We start from the raw sequence: 18107 nt of genomic DNA, 5'->3' as shown, positions 1-18107 counted from the left end.
CTCTGAACACACACTGGCCCATGATGTGCAAGTACAATTCAATGCTATAGCCTATAAGATTCAAATGTCTTCAGGACAATATTTTAGTGTCTTGTCACGCTAAAGTATGACAAGGTTGCGTACCAGATGGCCACCATTTTGCATTTTGACCAGATCAAACTGTGCTGATCAAATATGTATCAAGATTCTGTTACTGCATAGCAAATTTCTCTTCTCAAATGTTTTCAGAAACATATTTAAGTGTACTGATTAGTTATAATCGGAAAACAGTTTCTTCCCATTCTCTGTTGTTTTCTGCTATATGCAAATTTCATATATTTAACCTGCTCAGAAAATCTTCCCAGCTAGGTTTTTGGTCTTTTAAGGGGAGTTTTGATGGGGAAATACAGATGATTACCAGATTTACTCTTTCATTTTTACTTCGCCACAAATAGAATACGACAGATGAACCTTCTATGTACATTAAACACACTATCTAACGGCCCTACATGTGTAGAACACTTCACTTCAGTGCACAGTGGCTCAAACGTCAACTTTTGTAAGCTTTTTCCTTCTCTTACACAACTTAAGCCTTCTCAGTCTGACCTTTGCGCTTGCTCAGTTCCTGCCTTGCTGTAGCTGTCAGTCACAGATGAAGGCAGAGCGACAAGCTGCTGAGGTCACAGATAGGCGTGGGCTTACATAACGTGTAGAAACCCCCCGGTGGAGTTGGTCTGGGCTGAAACCTGTCCACCTGGCAACAGCTCTCATGTAGCTCCTTTGATCTGATGACTGATATGATTATCTGGGCAAACTAATAGTGCAAATGATAGGGAAAATATTAAATCTAGTTAAGATAAATTCATGTTTATTTTACTGGAGCAGAGTACGGCTTGCCAGGCTATTATTTCTCCCAGATTCTGTGTGTTCGGTCATATTCCCAAGGTAACCATGGATGCATTATTTACCTTTCCTGACAGAGGACAGTCAAGCTAATGGGATCTTTAAACAAAACCTTAGCTGGAAGACACCAGGACAGATAGATAGACAGAAAGATAGACAGATGGGATTAATTCTTGATCAAACAGGTGAACGCTTTCTTCATGTTGCTTGTATGACAAAGTATTCAAGAAGCTGTTGTTTCCTTTTTTTAGTTATTTACTCTTTGACTCCTTTCCTCTTCACGGTCGACTGCAGGCTGACTCCTTGATGATGAAGCCAGCTGTCTCATGCAGTCTGAGGGCTTGTTGGCAGGCAGTCACATAGAATTCAAGGAAAAATTCAAACATTCTCTACCTTATTGAATTTTGGCCACACTTCAGCAACTTGTCCTATGTATATAGTTTGTTACCTTTTGTTTATATTTGTTGTTTTGCTTATTATAGTGCTTATTATTGTTGTTTATAGTGCATATTCCTTCTATTGCATTATATACATTGGATATACTATGGATATGCAGTATGTAATTATATTCATGCCTAAGTTGTTGAATGTGGGCACACTTGTCTAAGGTATGTAATTTGTTGTCCTGTGTTTATATTTGACCACATTTATCATGTATTCTAGTATGAAGAGTACGTCCGTTCAAAGCGTGAAACTACTGAATATTTATAAGAGGACCTCGGGACACTTTCCAGCCATCTATGGCTATAACAAACAGAATTTTTTCGGCCATGTTTGTGGAGACAAAGCACATTTCTTTAGGCCAAACCCCGATGTTTTCATCCATGATGAAGTGGTTCATGTGCCTGAACCCAACCAGAGGATAAGCATAAAGTTGTGACAAGAGAGAAAGAGAAAACTAAATGTAAAATTATGCCTGAAAGAAACATAAAGTCTTAACTCATCTGTGGTTTTGCAATAAAGTACTTTGCCAACATTTTCTTCTGGCGATTTGGATGGGAGTGGCTGATAACTTCATGGCCTGAGGCAGAGGGAGGTTTTTTAGACAGCTCTTGTTCGATGCCATCGCAGCTCAACTGTTTGAGTGATTGTGCAGAGAGTTTGAAGTTAATGCCTGAAATACCACAAGTACTTCTGTTTCAGGTAGTGCAAAAAGTGTCGATCCCTTCTTTTGCATACAATATTTTTAATTCATAATTGAGTGCTTTGAAAGTGGCGTCAAAGTTTAAATGTTTCTCATGCCACCTCAAACATACTAAACGCCTCAGAGCTTGAATAAACACCTCAAACCTGCCTGGCGGGTGAGAATGTGGCCCAAGTGAAGTGAAATGAAATGAGTCATTTCTGTGCTGGCTGGACAATTTCAATGTTGAAAACATTTATTTGCTCTATGAAATTTCAGTTAGTCGTTTGAAATGGGCATGACAGCTTTTCAAGTGCACATTTCCCCAAATTTCCTTATAGAGTCTTTCTCCAAAAATAATGGGCTCTTTAATGTCTTGTGTTGCAAATATATGGATGATAATCTTGCATCTCAAGTGAATTCTCATATATGCCTTGTTGTCATGGAGCTGTTACCAAACGGTGGGTTACAAACATCCATGTCCAAACGTGCTTTGAAAGTTGTGAATTTGTGTTTATCATGTTATGTGCTTTTCATAGCCCAACGCTTGCTGACCTGCCATGTGCTGTATGGCTGAGAGCAGACGGTGTATGGAGTGAAGACCCTCGTTTGCAGCAAGGCAGGCCAGGATACATAACGTCAGCAACCACCGCTCTCGACAGGAAAGAACATGAAGGTTAACATCCTGCCTATGGCCAAAACCTAACCACAAAACAAGCCTTTTCTTGCCTTTACAGACTCTGAGGAATCCACAGTAAAAGACTATTGGAGGGATCGTTTCATCAGTCTAAAACTAGATGTGAATTACTGATCTAAAGAGACTTCTTTTCATAAAATCTGTCCAGGAAATGATTTTGAATGAGTTTAGATATTGCATTACAAAGTGTTTTTTTTATTAGTAATGATTTGAAAAAGTAAAAGGAGCCATGTAGTGTCTTTACAATTTCAGATAATGCACTCATGTCCAAAACGCAGTCTTCGTCCCCAACTTTAAAATCTATATTTGAATAACCGCCTTACACTCCATAGGCTTTCTGAGACATCTATTTCAATCCTTAAACATGTTCTCAGATGAAGACACTCTTGTCCACAGTAGGCCAGATTGCTATAAATAGTAATGGTTAATAGGTTGGGAAATCCCATGGCTTCAGCTCTAGTTTTGTGCTGCTTGCACAGATAAAAGGCGGCAGCATGGCGGCTTCTGTAGCTCAGGTTCATGTTCCCTATGTTGTTTCATCTGATATGTGGAGCAGCCAAAATATTGGCTCTGAAGATGATGTAGTGGAAGAAAAAAGAGACGTTTTGTCTTCGTAGAGTTCTGCACGAAACCCTACACAAACTTTGAGACCTGACCAAACCACGGCAAACTACTAGCTGCAGTTTTCCTTTGTTTCTTCACAAATTACATTACTGCGCTCAAACCTGCGTCTGAGCTGAACTTTAGATTTCAGGATCAAAGTCCAACCTGAAACACAAGACGGCACCTGTGCTCTCTGGGTTCAGGATGTATGTGTCAGGTATATCGCTATGAGCAGCCTGTAAGGTTAAAGATCCCCTCCGGACCATAGCAGGGGTGGACTCAGGATGTTTGAGGGCCAAGGGTGAAAAAATAAAAAGGGCATCAGTGCACAGAAAGTCGTGATATATTCAATATGTAATTATATATCAACTCCATATTTATAGTGTATGTGTGCATGTGTGTGTGTGGAGCTGCTGATGGCAAGAGGTTGAATAATAGATGAGAGACGAAGCCATTTTCTGAACTTCATTAGATTCTTGCTCTGTGATTAAGAATCGTCAGAAACCGAGATGAAGTTTGGATGAAGTCGGTGACAAATGTGATCGCTTTTTATTTCTGAAGCTCGCGAGCCTTGTCGTGCTCACACAGTGGCTTGCGGCTGCCGAACGGCTGGCTGTACGTGGAGGAGGTGGTCTCCGCGCAGTGGTGGGAGGTCGCCTGATGGCAATTATGCCTCGGTGCTCCAGTTCACAGCCCATCTCTTGGCTCTAAGTAGAGGTAATTAAAACACTTTCCTTCACTACCTCTCACACTGACACATACATGTACAGATGCGAGCACGCACCAGGATTTCAAAAGCCTCTAATTAAATCCAACAGAGAATGTCAGTGAATGATCAAGTAGGATTTAGTCTCTCCTCCGTCATTTCAGTAATATAAATTTGCTTTTCTCTATTGCCACCGTCATTGCACCGCCTCTCTACTTATCTGTCCTCATGCTGGAAATGAGCTTGTGCAAATTTGCATCCACTGCTCTTTAAACAGAGGTTATGGCCACATGGACCGCTGTGTGTGCGCGTGTGTGCGTTTGCCGCTTGGTATGCAGGCCGCATTCACTCTTTAATTCTTTGACTGCTTATGCTGTATGAATAATACATCACCTGTGCTCACTAAGTGCACATCCTTGTAAAGATTCACAACACCAACGCTATTTCAGTTGTGCATGTGGATGTGTGCGTGTGTACTGTACATGTATGCCTTTCTGTCAAATAGAGCATGCAGTCATCACCAGTACGACCTTCATCAAAGTCAGCTGAGTTATATTTACTAGCCCTCTCCTCTCCTCTCCTCTCCTCTCCTTTTAATCCTGGTTCCTGTGCAAGGCTTTTTGAAAGGTTTATTGAGGTTAATGAAGATGCAGCACCCCTCACACCCTGTGCCATTTTGCCTTCTCTCCCACCTACTCTGCTTTCACAATGTATGGAGTCTGCTCAGGTCCAGCTGTCCCTCCCATCTCGCTGTTCACTCAGTCGTGACTGACTCAGCCTTTCCGGGGATGCTCGACAGTCGAACACGTTAAGGCACACATATGCACTGGCTCATCACTAGGGAAAAATCATGCTCCTGTTCCTTTAACAAGCGTGGACGAAGCACCTACGCTAACATGCCTATACACCGTCTCTCCGGTGCAGCGTGCTGCAGCATTTCCACCCTTGAAGCATGGCTGCCAAGCATCATTCCACCTCGCTGCAGAGTGGAGTGGCAGTTGGCTGCAGAAGAGCCCTGAGCAAGGCGCACTCATGGCAGCATTTTGCGCCTCTCTGTCGGTCTGCTCCATCTGAGCCAGAAAACATGTTATACTCACTGAAAGGGGTGGAGACAAGAAATAGGCCGGGGGCTTGAGTGGTAGCGAAAAACATATAAGAGATATAGGATGTAATAAAGGAGATCATTACAACAAACACATATAATAGTTTTTTTTGTCAGAGTGGACAAAATGTGAAGGAAAAAAAGTCAGTTATTGAAGATTTCTGTGGCGTAATCACTCTCACAGCCACACTGGCTGTGTCAGCTGTGGTGTTATTAGCCCGGTCCATTAGGGTTAGAGGTAAGATGTTACCATTAAATGCTGATGTAGAGGCGGTTTTATCACTGTCTTCATTAATCTTGCAGTTATATTTGCTGATAAGCCCGTGTACATCCCAGCACTACTGTCCAGTTCAAGAGCAGATCGACACAGAAGAATCAACAAGGCTTGTCAGGAAGCATGATTGCTCTTCCGTGATATTACAATGAGACTGTGAAAACATGTTTGATGGGCGATGTCACAGAGAGGTACTACACTACCCACAATCCTAAATTATAACTGTGCCTCGCTGTTAGCATGGAAATGTTTACCATACCTTTGTGAGTCATGTTGGCTAGCAAGCGACTGCTACCACGATTGAATGCCCCATTAACCAAAGACTAACCATGATTTCCCTTTCTGACATGCTGCATTGGAAAACAGTCATCACACTGGTGTGTTGGATGATTGCTCTTTCATCCTTAAAATAATGATGTAAAGAGTCTTGTACTTTTTTCTTTTTTTCTTTCCCTGAATAAGCATTAAACACAAAATGGCCCCATAGATCTTATTCACATGAATAGGATCTCAGAGGAAAATGGCTACTGTGTGAATATATACAGCTTGTCCGCCATATTCTTTGTATCTGGGGGCTCTATCCCAAATTGATTTTAAATAACCTCATTTATTAGCATCAGAAGTGGGTGCACAAGCCTGACTGTGCGACGAGAGTTTAAATAACTTCTTCTCAAATCAATCTTGGACCTCAGCTTCCTGAGACTTGGGCTATAACAGAGCTGTATGGAGCCATTTTATGCCTTTTTTTTTTAATGTTTTAAAATGAATCCCCATCTACTTCAGTTGCTTGGGAGAGTGCTGCAACACCGCTTTGCTTGCTGGGTAGGTAATGACTGCATTTTCATTTTTCTTTCAGTCTATACTTTAAGGGGGAAGTGGGAAGAGGGGGAGCATGAAAGCATCATAAAACAACTCACAATGTCCCACACTGTAAGATGAAAGCTGTTGTGATTCAACCTTGTTGTAGCAGAGTTTGGCAGTAGTGTGGAGGAGGGAAAAGGTGTTACACAACAAGTGGGCTTCCAATACTCCCACCTATAGGGTGCTACAGTACCAGAGGCTCAGCCAAATGAAGCAGTGATAGGAGTAGGCTGGAGTGCTCCAGTATCTCTCATTCGCCATCTGTCTCTGTCGCATTGTTTCATTCCATTCCCTCCATTCCCTCGATGGATTTCTGCCTTTGTGCCACTGGTTTATGTACCCCCTTGGTGGGAACACAGATTTATTTGTGTAGTAAGCATTGTTACTCTGCGTACACACCCAAATACCAACACCCTGTGCAAGTTCTCAGGAGATCAGACAGATACTTGTGTCAACCTGCAGAGATAAGATGTAGCCAGCTCTGCACAGGAATGCAGCCAAGAATGAAGGAAGAGGCGACCGTAAAGGCTGAGTGAATGCTTTTCTACCAGGAAGTGCACATGATCAGGACATTGTGTCTCCTGAGGGGGAGTAGCGTCGGCGTGCTGGTAGGAGTCCATTTTACAATAGTGGTAGGGAGTGGAGCCTGTGCAGAGAAGCATTTTCTGAACACATTTGTCAGATATTTAATTATTACCGACTAACTTTAAACCACAAGTACGTGTTCTTGTTCCTAAATGAGTATATAGCTGGTCTTACCTTTTTATTTGGTAGCACATGAAGCACAAACCATCTACATTTTACATTACAACTAAATATTTCACAAACTCTGCTGTGGTTTAGTGATTTGGATACATTTCATCCAACATTCCAGTCAGCAGTTGGGTTGATTTTACTGTTTTTACAATATTGAAATCTCTGAACAGATTGTTAAACAATCGATCATATTGAACTTCGAGTCTGGATCAATTTTTCTCAACCTTACATTATTGTAGTATAATGATGGAGATGAAGTGCAGCACAATAGAAATAGTCACACTGCATTATTACATGACTCTGCAGGAAATGCATAGAAAACAACAGATGTCTGGAATAAGAACGATTGATTAACATCTAAACACTGGCGGTGCTTCACTCTGATGTTGCTACGAAGGTGTATGATTATTTTCTCACCGGCCTCTCCCTTCTTCCTCTGTGGTGAGATTAACTGAAATGGAAAGTTACTAAAGCGGGTTTTATGGTACGTCGGCCACTCCCTGGGGTTAACTCAAAAGTAAAGTGACTGACATGCTGCTGTATTCCTCACAGTGCGCTCTGTAATGTGTGATGAGGTGTGCCCCTGGTCTGGCTTTATAATGATTAATGACTTACTAATAAATTGAGGAATGTGTGTGTGAGAAGCACAACAGCAGCTTGACCCAGAGATGGGCTTAATTTGAAAAGCCATAAGTCTGTGTGGACGTCCTCTTTTTCTTGTTGCCTTTGTGAGTCATCAGAGGGAAGGGCTCAACCACTTGGCAAGTATGCAAATTGACGCTGCCCTGACTGTGCTTCAACATGCCCACAGAGAAAGCTCCTGCTGCCAAGACAAACTTTTAAACAGAAATGATGTGTTTAGATGACTTCCTTCTTCTTCCTTCTTCCTTCTCTCTGAGGTATCATCTTCCAGGAAGTTACAGCAACAGTCAACCAAATGAAAACCCACCACTGCCTTGAAATATTTTGTGATTTCTCTGGGTTTGAACATTTGGAAACGTATTGTGTGTGCACAGCTCACATCAAAATGTAGTCGGCTGTTGATATTTTAATACCGAAATGTTGCATATTATATCTAGGTATGAAAACAACATATAGACTCACACAAAAGTAAATCCTCTCAATCACCACGTGTCACTCACTGGAAATGTGAGGCAGCATCTATACCTGCAGAGAAAAGGATTTCTGCCTGTGTGTTCTTATTTTTCTTTTCATTATTTGATTCGTTTGAGATATTTCTGGCCTTCAGCAAGTGCCTCATTCTTAGACTGTCAAATACCGACGCTTTGCGTTGGTAGCTTGGCAACCCAAAGCGTCGGTATTTGATTAAGTAACGTAGCAATGGTTTGTTAACACATCCACTCACACCTTGATGGTCGCTTGCCAACAAAAAGCCTTGGTATTTGATACACTACCAACTCTGCGTTGGTAGCCTGCCAAACCAAAGCGTCACTTTTTTTCTACATGGTGATTAGGCTCAACTTCATTAGAATTTTTAAAAAAATCATGAGCAGTAGACCTTTAAAAATATCAATTGTAAAAATGATATATATCAAATTAAAAAGAGCTTGTTCGGTACCTCAAGTCTGACTGTGTTATGCCATTGAGAGCTACTGTGACCAGACACGTAGAAAAGCAGTTTTAGAAGACCAAAGTACTTTTGCTATAGTACTTTTCAAACCCCACATAACCTGTACTAAATGAACCTAAATGCCAGATTTATTTTGTGTTTCCACTGCATACGTCACTCTTAAAATGTAGGCCAGGTTTTTTATCACTTAGTTGCAGAGGAACCCCCTTTCACTTTTTTTCCAGCAGTTGGACAACAACAGGAGATACCAGTCTTAACTAACGAGAAGATAATCTACATTTCTGCCCATTCAGAATGACAACACATGCAAACTGGTTAACCTGTTTTTCCTCTGCTCTGCTCTCATTCACAGCTATCAGCAGAGTGATCTTTGGCTGTGAGCCATCCACAGATAAGGCAGCAAGGAGTTTGTTATAAATGTGGTGCAGCAGAGTTGTAGTATTACTTCTAAACTTAAAAGAAGCGTCATACATTTTAACTTACATTTGACTTTGTTGGCCTTCTGGAGGAAATGTTCCCACGCTGAATTTCTTTTAGCGTGCTTTAGCTTTTATCTCAGAGTTGTAAGACGATTTGCTGTTAACTAACACTGACAACCCTTTCACCAATACAGCATGCCAGCACCAGGACTGAGATCTGGCAGTCTTGTACAGTGAGGCTTTTCCAGTGATGATGTCAGCCCACTGCATAGAGGTCACAAACTCTATAATTCACTAGCATGCCTCGTTCAGGATCAATATATTGACTACTAAGTTTGGAGTGTATTGTAGAGCACCAGTCAAGGCAGTGTAGTGCACTTGTAATGTTGTTCTAGACCCAAAAGTTCTCAACATAATATTTATTTTTCATGTTTGTTGTCATTGTGGAGGGTTTTTCAGTGTCAAAGAATATAACAAAATACTGCAAATTGTTCTTAGGTAATTTACATTGTGCAAAGATTTGTCATGGCTGACTGGAAAGTAACCTGATCAACCAGGCATTCACACAGTACAGCACTTGTGTAGCCGCGGCATAATTAGCATGGGCCTCATGAAATGGTTTGAGGGGGTTTGTGTTAATTATTAAGTGGCAGTCAGCTCCAGAGCTTTGCAGGCAAACAGCAGCAAAAAAAAAAAAAGGTCATCAGGAAGCAGGGGCTCCGAGCTCGTCTCTGACAATTTGAAAAGCGCCCTGCCATCATTTGCAGCTAATATTTTGCTGCTGCTGTTATGTGATGCAAATGGCCATCGCACACACGCCCACACACGCTCACAGAACCACTCGCTTATGCGCACATGCTCGCCCACAGTCCCCTCTCCTGCAGTAGATTACAGCTCGTGGCTTGTGGTGCAAAACCGAGCAGGCCGTCATGAGTTTTCATCCCCTCCTCCCTCCTCTGATTATTCTAAGTGACAGTGCACTCTGTCTTTTCTGGGTTGCTTCTGCATGCCTCTGGGGCACAGATTGGCACAGAGATAAACTTAGCAACAGCTAGCCGGGTCAGACTGCAGCCCTAATAGAGGGAGAGAGAGAGAGAGAAAGAGACAGACAGAGAGAGAGAGAGAGAAAAGAGGGGAGGGGGAGAGAATGAGGAAGTGTCAGGGGACACAGCTCTTACCAGAATATATAAAACCCAGCAGGTAAAACAGGTCAGCTTTAGCACGGAAATCAAGGAAATGCGGTGCGTGCTGTTGGCTTATTAAGCATTTTACTAGGAATAAGGGTGACAAAAAAAGTCAAAAGATAGAGTCAGGTACTCATACTCCTCACAACGACAAAGGAGGCTGATTGCCAGTGACTCCCAAAACGTTGTAAATCACCTCATTCATCATTGCAGTGTACCACTGTCAGTTGATGAGACCTCAGTTGTACTGTCATAGTTTGGTTAGGTTTTGATAACGAAACAACTTGACCACCTGGTCATTTTAGACACTAAAAATGCCCACTTTTAGGAAATTGTGTGGTTCGGTATAAATAAGTATGTTGTAAGGTTGTGTACATACCTTATGTATCGCTATGTACGTGACTCCATCAGCAAGTGGTAGCAAGTTTCCTGAGGGAAAGCCCTGCGTTTTGTTTTTGCCACCCGTGCCCCCCATTGTCCTCCCAATATGGATTTCTTCACTCCTTACACTACTTCGCCTGACTTCTCCTTTGCGGCTGTAATATAATAAGGTCACTTGAGGCTGCTGCCTTCCTAACAGCGTGAACATGCATTCTAATAAGCTGCACGCACAGTTGGCTATAAGGTTATTTTTCAGGTGAGGACAGGCTGAAATAGGAACTTTTTATCCATCTCATTCCAAGCAAGAATGCAAATAAGCGTATTTCCCAAACGATCTGACTATACCTTTAACACACAGGCCTTCTCCATACCAAAAGCTCTCCTGCTCAAGTGTTTGTTATAGAGATCAATGAGCTGCTGATATTTCCTCTACAACACAACACCTTCATTAGAGGCTATATGAAATAGAGGACACTCCATTATGCCATATTGCGAGCCTCTGTATCTGTCCATGCTTTCATTTCTAAAATGGTTCATTATAATTCTATCCATTGATCTGCCCTCTCATGTTTCAGAGGCCTCCTCTTTCCTTTCTATTCTTACCTCCCGCTGTGGTCTTGTCACCATAGCAATGTGTGCAAACTGCCCACATTTTCTATCATCGCTTGGAAAATAATGGCTCCAAAGAAGAGGACTGAAAACTGCGACAATATCTAATGTCAACTTTAACACACTGCTGTAATCAGATTGAAAATGTAGTTTGTCTATGATGAAGGCTATGGCTTGTAAAGATGCTAAAATGTTCTAACAATTCAGTATAACTGTGAATATTACTGAAATGGTAAAATGGTATATTTGGAACAGGAGTGGAGCCAGAAGAGGTACAAATATCCTGTGGCCATAAACACACACAGGATATCCCTGGAGGAAGTACTGTCACACTGTCTTCTATACACAATGCTTCAACCGGAAGATTCATGACTCAAGTATGGAAAATCTGAGAAGATGTTTGGTGCCATGGTACCATATGTGTTTCATTTTGAATAACTATAATGTTTGACGACACTTTTACAGCAGTTGAACAACGGCACCAGCGTCAGCTCATTTATGTTTTTTAACTTTGGGCTGTCTGCTCTGAGCCGATTATGCAAGACTATCACACACAGATGGCGATCTGCATGGTCCGCGGCCTCAGCCCTCGTGATGAATGATTTCTTTCTCCCAGGCACGAACCTGTCGACCGAATGGCTTTGTTCCACTGAGGTAATATCTGGATATAAAAGGCTGAGCAGACAGCAGTGGAGAGAGGCTTCAATCTGTGGCCAGGCCTCGGGTCACGTTCTGCTCTGATGACGAGCACTCTGCTCTCATTTCTATTTTCTCCTCTCCTCTCCTCTCCTCTCCTCTCCTCTCCTCTCCTCTCCTCTCCTCTCCTCTCCTCCCTTCTTTGTTTCAGTCACACTCAGAGCCTTGAACGCTCTGCATCCTGTCGTGATTAATGTCCGCAAACGTGCCTCTCTCAGCATCTCTTTTTTTCTCTGACTGCTCAGTGTCATCCCTGTGTGATCTCTGGCCAGTGAGCTCATGTGGTGCATTCAACAGAGAGAGGGAGAGAGAGAGAGAGAGAGAGAGAGAGAGAGAGACAGATGAAGGGAGTGTCAAACACAGACAGAGACAGACAGACAGAGGGAGGGTGCCAGCAGAGTGTGTCACCACCGACTGGCCAGTAATCTGGCCGGCACCTGGTACAACACACACACACACACAGTGTGTCTTCATTGTGGTTTCCAGTCTTTACAGTAGTGATTTTTCCCCCCTCTCTAATTGTGAGTCTTGATGCGACTCCATGGGCTCTGTTTACATTCCACCATGACAGCTGTAGCCAGGGCGTTAACTGGGAACCAGCAGACACAATGAAAGAAACCAGACAGGAGAGTGTGAGTGTGGCAGGGTGGGTGGTGCTGATGAAATGATTTGTATTCTTTAATCTTGTCTTTTTTGAATATTATTATTGGTATTATATATTCATGAATACAGAACAACTATACAAAACTGTACATGTATGCGTCGTGCATCCATTATCCATCCAGTTCTCCTTTCGGGGGTCACTTGAGGGGGGACTGGAGCTGATCTCAGCTGATATTGGGTGGTAGGAGGGGTACGCCCTGGACAGACTGCCAGTTCATCACATGGCTGCAGACACACAAAAAAACACTCACTAGCACATTCACACCTAATTGAAGGTCAGTGATTATTATCATTATATTATAATTACATGTTTATTTAACAGAGACAATACAGTTGGAAAGACCAATTCAACAGACTGAATGTCTTGATGAGGCTAATTTGCAGCCTTTTAAATTCAGGTTTGAACTACTTAAGAAGTAAATGGATAAAACAGAAGCATGAGCGAAAGAGTATCCTGTACGCTGTATGTGTGTGTGCTCGAGGATCTATTCAAAATGTCCTCTTCTTTGCTGTTAAGCCACTGTGCCTCGTGAAAAAACGTGCCACTCTGTGTTCACATTACGTCCATGACTGCTGCCAGAACAAAAGAGGCAAGAGGAGATGTTATACTTGGACCCGAACTTGTTGTGTGTACAGCAAAGTCAACCACATTAACACCCGGCGCTGCCTTCGTCATGGTGATGAATGCACCCTCCTCTCTCTCTCTCCTCTAGTGGGAGGGACGGTTCCCCCCCCTTTTTTTTTTCACGCCTTCTGAATACAGTTCCATGGTAACCAGCAGCACGCCAACGTTTTTTGCACAAGTGCAGAGGATTGGGAGGGAGGGGAAGGACATGGGAACATCTGTGTGATGAGGAGGAGGAGGAGGAGGAGGAGGGGGAGGAGGAGAGGAACAGCAAGGGAGAGGTGATATTGTTGGTGGACTTCCTGTGTGGCTGTCCTGTTTCTTCTCCTGTTTTCTGTCCATCCATCCTCCTTTTGTCTGCTGTTTTTTTTTTTCCAAATTGATCTGTCTGTCATCCATATCTGGAAACCTTGAATAGATCTCTAACTGGGGCAGAAATCATCACCAGATATCTGAGGGAGATTTTAGGTCGCAGACAAAAAAAGGAGGAAAACACGCACCAGGACATGGATAATGAATCAAGCGGCGACCCAGGGGTGTTCAGGAAACTGCTGCTCCGTTGCCCTCCTGTTCAAGCAGGGTGTGATCTAAGATTTAATCCTGATTTTTTTTTGCTTTGGCTCAGGCACAAACCGATCGATACCGAGCCCCCCTCCTCACACTCATCAAGATAAAAGAATAAGGAGAGGAGGGATGATGAGAGGGGAGGGAGGGGTTGGAGAGAGTAGCAGCCGAGCCAGAGCAAAAACTCAACGGGGGAAAGAGAACAGTGAAATATTCATGAGAGACATGCAGGAGAACAGAAAGAGTCAGGCACATGATGCATGTGTGTGAGAGTGAGAGAAGAAGAAGAAGAGCATTATCCTCATCAGAGGCCTCGCAGCTGAGAGGCTGTATATCAAACATCTTTTATCTGCAGCGTCAGTTACAGCCCGCTGCTGATTTCCATATACAAGAGCTTCTATACTCTGTTCTACAGGAAGACATTTGCATCAAAATAGAGGGGTCAGGGGAGGCTGAGAGTACATAAAGCCCTCTTCAGTTGTGTGAAGTTGTGCGTTGTATGAGGCAGTGCAGATATGTGTGTGTGTGTGTGTGTGTGCAGGTCAGTTTCTCGCCCGAAGGCAGACCAGAACAGAAGGCGTGTTGGAGCAAATGTTTGAAAAAGATCAACGTTACACAACCTGTTTCTTTTGAAAAATAGAGCGGGAGGAGTGGGTTTGATCACTCGGATCACGCAGGTTTCGCACAAACCTTGTCGCGCGCTGCCCTCTCGTGGACTTCAGTGTGCACTGCTGCACCCACAAACATGGTGCTGCTTCCTGTGAGTGCAGAGAGGGAGTGATCACACTGAAAATCAGGCGACTCTGAGTCAGTGACTGTCAGTTAGAGTTGTTCACTATGAAAAACTATGACCTAATCATTCTTGTCAGTGTCTGCGCAGAAGCAGAGGAAGTGCACTGATCCTTTAAATGTCTGAAAAGTTGTTGTTGTTTTTTTTTTTTGTCTTTTTCCCAACTCATGAATTACTGACAATTTGGGATGGTAGGTTGGATCAGTTTCCTCCCCAGTATTTTATGAATTCAACTTTCAATTCATACATAAAAATGACTAGTACCATACGTATAATCATTTCAGTAGAGGTAAAGCATTCAAAGCCTCACCAAAAATGGAAATTTGTCTGCCAAGGAAAAGTTTTGGACACCCCTGCCATAAGGGAACACTTCATCATTTCATCCTTCAGATTTATCACAAACATTTAAAGATAAAGGAAACAAACAGCCGGAGATACATGGCTGTCAGAGGACAATGTTCTATTCATGTTGAAACGGTTCACAAAACTGCAATCTGGAGAGTAACTTAAACTGTCAGACAAATGTAGTGGAGTAAAGAGGTACAAATCTGACACTGATATAAAGTGTAGTAGAAGTATAAACTATACTTCTGTACAACACTTGAGTAAATGTAGTCTTCCAGTGGCTTTTTGTCTTTTCATCACTTCTTCTGTTCATTAAACAGTTTATCAGAATTTGATGCCTTTATGTATTTCCAGCTGAACTTTAGTATTTTAATCACATTTAAACACATTAACATGCCCATAGACCAAACAATACAGTGCAAATAAAAAAATAAAATAAAACAATGTTAAATAACAATGTGCGTTAAATTAGATAACAATACATATAAAAATCACACAAAATGAAAACACACAAAACGAAAATAAAGAGAAGGGCACCGAACAGCTCCAAATACAATCTATCGAGACGCTCTGTGAGAGCATGCAGTGGTGTCGCTGTGCATGTGTGAGCACACATGCTCGTGGCACAGAGAGTGAAACCCCACATCAACACAGAACAAAGGTGGCGGTTTGCTGCCTAACCCAACTTGTAACCTGCGGTGATTTTCTCCTCTCCACCCTGGGATGGACCGAGGACAGAGGTGCCGCTCGTTTGACTGGTCTGAGGATCAGTTAACAAAAGACGCTGATGCAAAGAAGTTGTTTTAGTGGCGGTTTCACACTCCCTCTGACCCTGAGCTCTGCTTACACATTTAAGGTCAACATGTGATGCTGAGTGAGATGGGAGCAATTTGAGATTGGAGCGATTTTACTGATGCAATCAAACTGTTTGTCAACTATTTGAGATTATAGATGGTAAGGATCACAAATATAATTAAAACTGGTTGGAGACAGATATCAGTAAGACTTCCACTGAGTCATTAGTCAGTCCTCCAGCTCCCCACACCCATGTCTTTTTTACTCAGTGTTTTTTAAAAGTACCCAAAAGTTCAAATCAATGAAAGTAAAAGTCGCTTAAATATACCTTGGTAAATATGAAAGTCACCCATCCAAATAGCAGTTAATTAAAAGTCTAGCAATCTGATATTAAATGTACTGAAGCATCATAAGTGCAGGTAAAACTGTAAACTGTAAGTTTAGCAATTATCGGCTTGGGCGATTATCAGATAAACAGATCATCAGAATCAATGTGTTTTTATCTGATTGTCGACAATATAGATGAATTTAAACGTGCTACCATGGATCTGATGCAGCATGTAATGTGCTGCTAGTAACTGTTTTTCTGTGGAGTGGAGTGAAAAGTTGCCTCCAAAATGTAGCAGAGTGGAAGTATAAAGTCGCTACAGATGGAGATAACTGAGTAAAATAAAAGTACCACAGCATTGTACTTAAACACACCATTTGAGGTAATGTAGAGCAACATTGAAATTCATGTATTTGTTGTAAAAGGAGGCAATTTTAAATGTACTGGTTGGAAAATACTGCAAGGTGTTTAACAGAACATCCACTCCCTTTAAGAAAAAAAAAAAAAAAAAAAGTCACAGAGCACATAAGCTCCATGTCCTGGATCTTGTCAGATTACATTTTACTTCCATTAACGTATTCCAATGCTAACCAGCTTAATATATATATATATATTTATTCTTTTATAAATGTAATGTGTTTAAAAGAGTATCATCACAATCTTCCCTGTGTCTCAACCCCCTCAGGCTCAGAGGTTTGGCCCCGGTTCAACTGAAACTCCTCTGTTTTCTCCTGCTCTCTGTCTGGGCCTGATGTCACATTATTTATCCATTTGTTTTTGTCTTGCAGTGATGGAATGCACAAAGCACTTTCGCTCAAAATCTGTTCCCAATGACCATTTTGAGGTAGTTAATTGAGTATTTCCATTTTTCCGCTCCGTTCACCCCACACTTTGGAGGCGAATATTGTATTTCTTACTCCAGTACATATAGCTGATGAATGTTGAAAAACGTCCTGCTGCATCTGAGTCATGGTAACACATTTCTAAATTAATCTATTTTATAAGTAATTGGATAAAAAGAAAAACTTATTCCAATCATCAGAAAAAAATGTCATATCAGATCCTATGGGACACAGTTTAAACACATTTATTAACTTTTACCCAAGTATTACTCATATTGATGAATTTCGAGTAATATTACAAAACTTTCATCTAGTCACTTGTCTTTTCTGGAGTATCTCCTGATTTAAATCGCGCATGTGCATGGTGAGGCAAAGTCTGCTTAGTGTTGCACCATTCGTCAGTGCTTTTCAGTCTGTTACAGGATAAAAAGGCGGAGGGGACAAACGGTTTTCAGCACGATTTCTGTTACTTCACAGTAATCGCCAGGCAGCAATGCTTGGCTTGAAGACAACAGAAACTCCTGCAGGTTCATGCATGCCCTCTGAGATCCTGCTGACTGTAACGCCACAAATCTGAGACTGTGTGTGTGTGTGTGCGTGTGTGTGTGTGCGTGCTTGTGTGTGTAATAAATCAAATTGATAATCCCAGAGTGAAACTTCTCTGACTGTGTCACCCACTCTTCCCTGCTCTTTTCTCATTGTCACATCTTTTGATTACTGTGAACGCTCCTGAAGAAAAAAAGTGGTTTGGTTTTGTGTAAAATGCTGATGTCAGTTTAATCTTCTCTCCTGTGAGAAAAGGGAGGAGTTGCCTACAGATACGTACCTACAGGGAGATTTAACCTTTAACAATCACAAAATAAAAAGACTTTTGACTGTTCAAATGAACAGCCAAACTGACAACACTTCCCAATCCCAATCACCCAGGACAACTGACCAAAACAAGATGCATAGTGCGTAGATATGCATGCTGTTTGTCCACATAAAGTCGAACACACTCATAGACACCAACCACTTGAATTACCCTGATTTTTTCAAATTCGGATCCATGCATCATTCTCATCATCATCATCATCATTCAAAAATATTGAAAAAACACCCATCTCAAAAACAGGAAATGAGAAGAAAAAAAAAATCCTGGATCTTTCCCTTTATCCAGATCTGCAACAAATGTCAATAGGGGTCTTTTCTTAGCTGAGACCCATCCTCCACTCAAGTTTCATAGAAATCTGCTGAGTGGTTTTTGTGTAATCCTGCTGACAAACCAACCA

This window comes from Acanthopagrus latus, chromosome 16 (assembly GCF_904848185.1).
Source record: "Acanthopagrus latus isolate v.2019 chromosome 16, fAcaLat1.1, whole genome shotgun sequence".
Lineage (NCBI taxonomy): Eukaryota > Metazoa > Chordata > Actinopteri > Spariformes > Sparidae > Acanthopagrus > Acanthopagrus latus.
Note: the sequence above shows the minus strand (reverse complement) of the source record.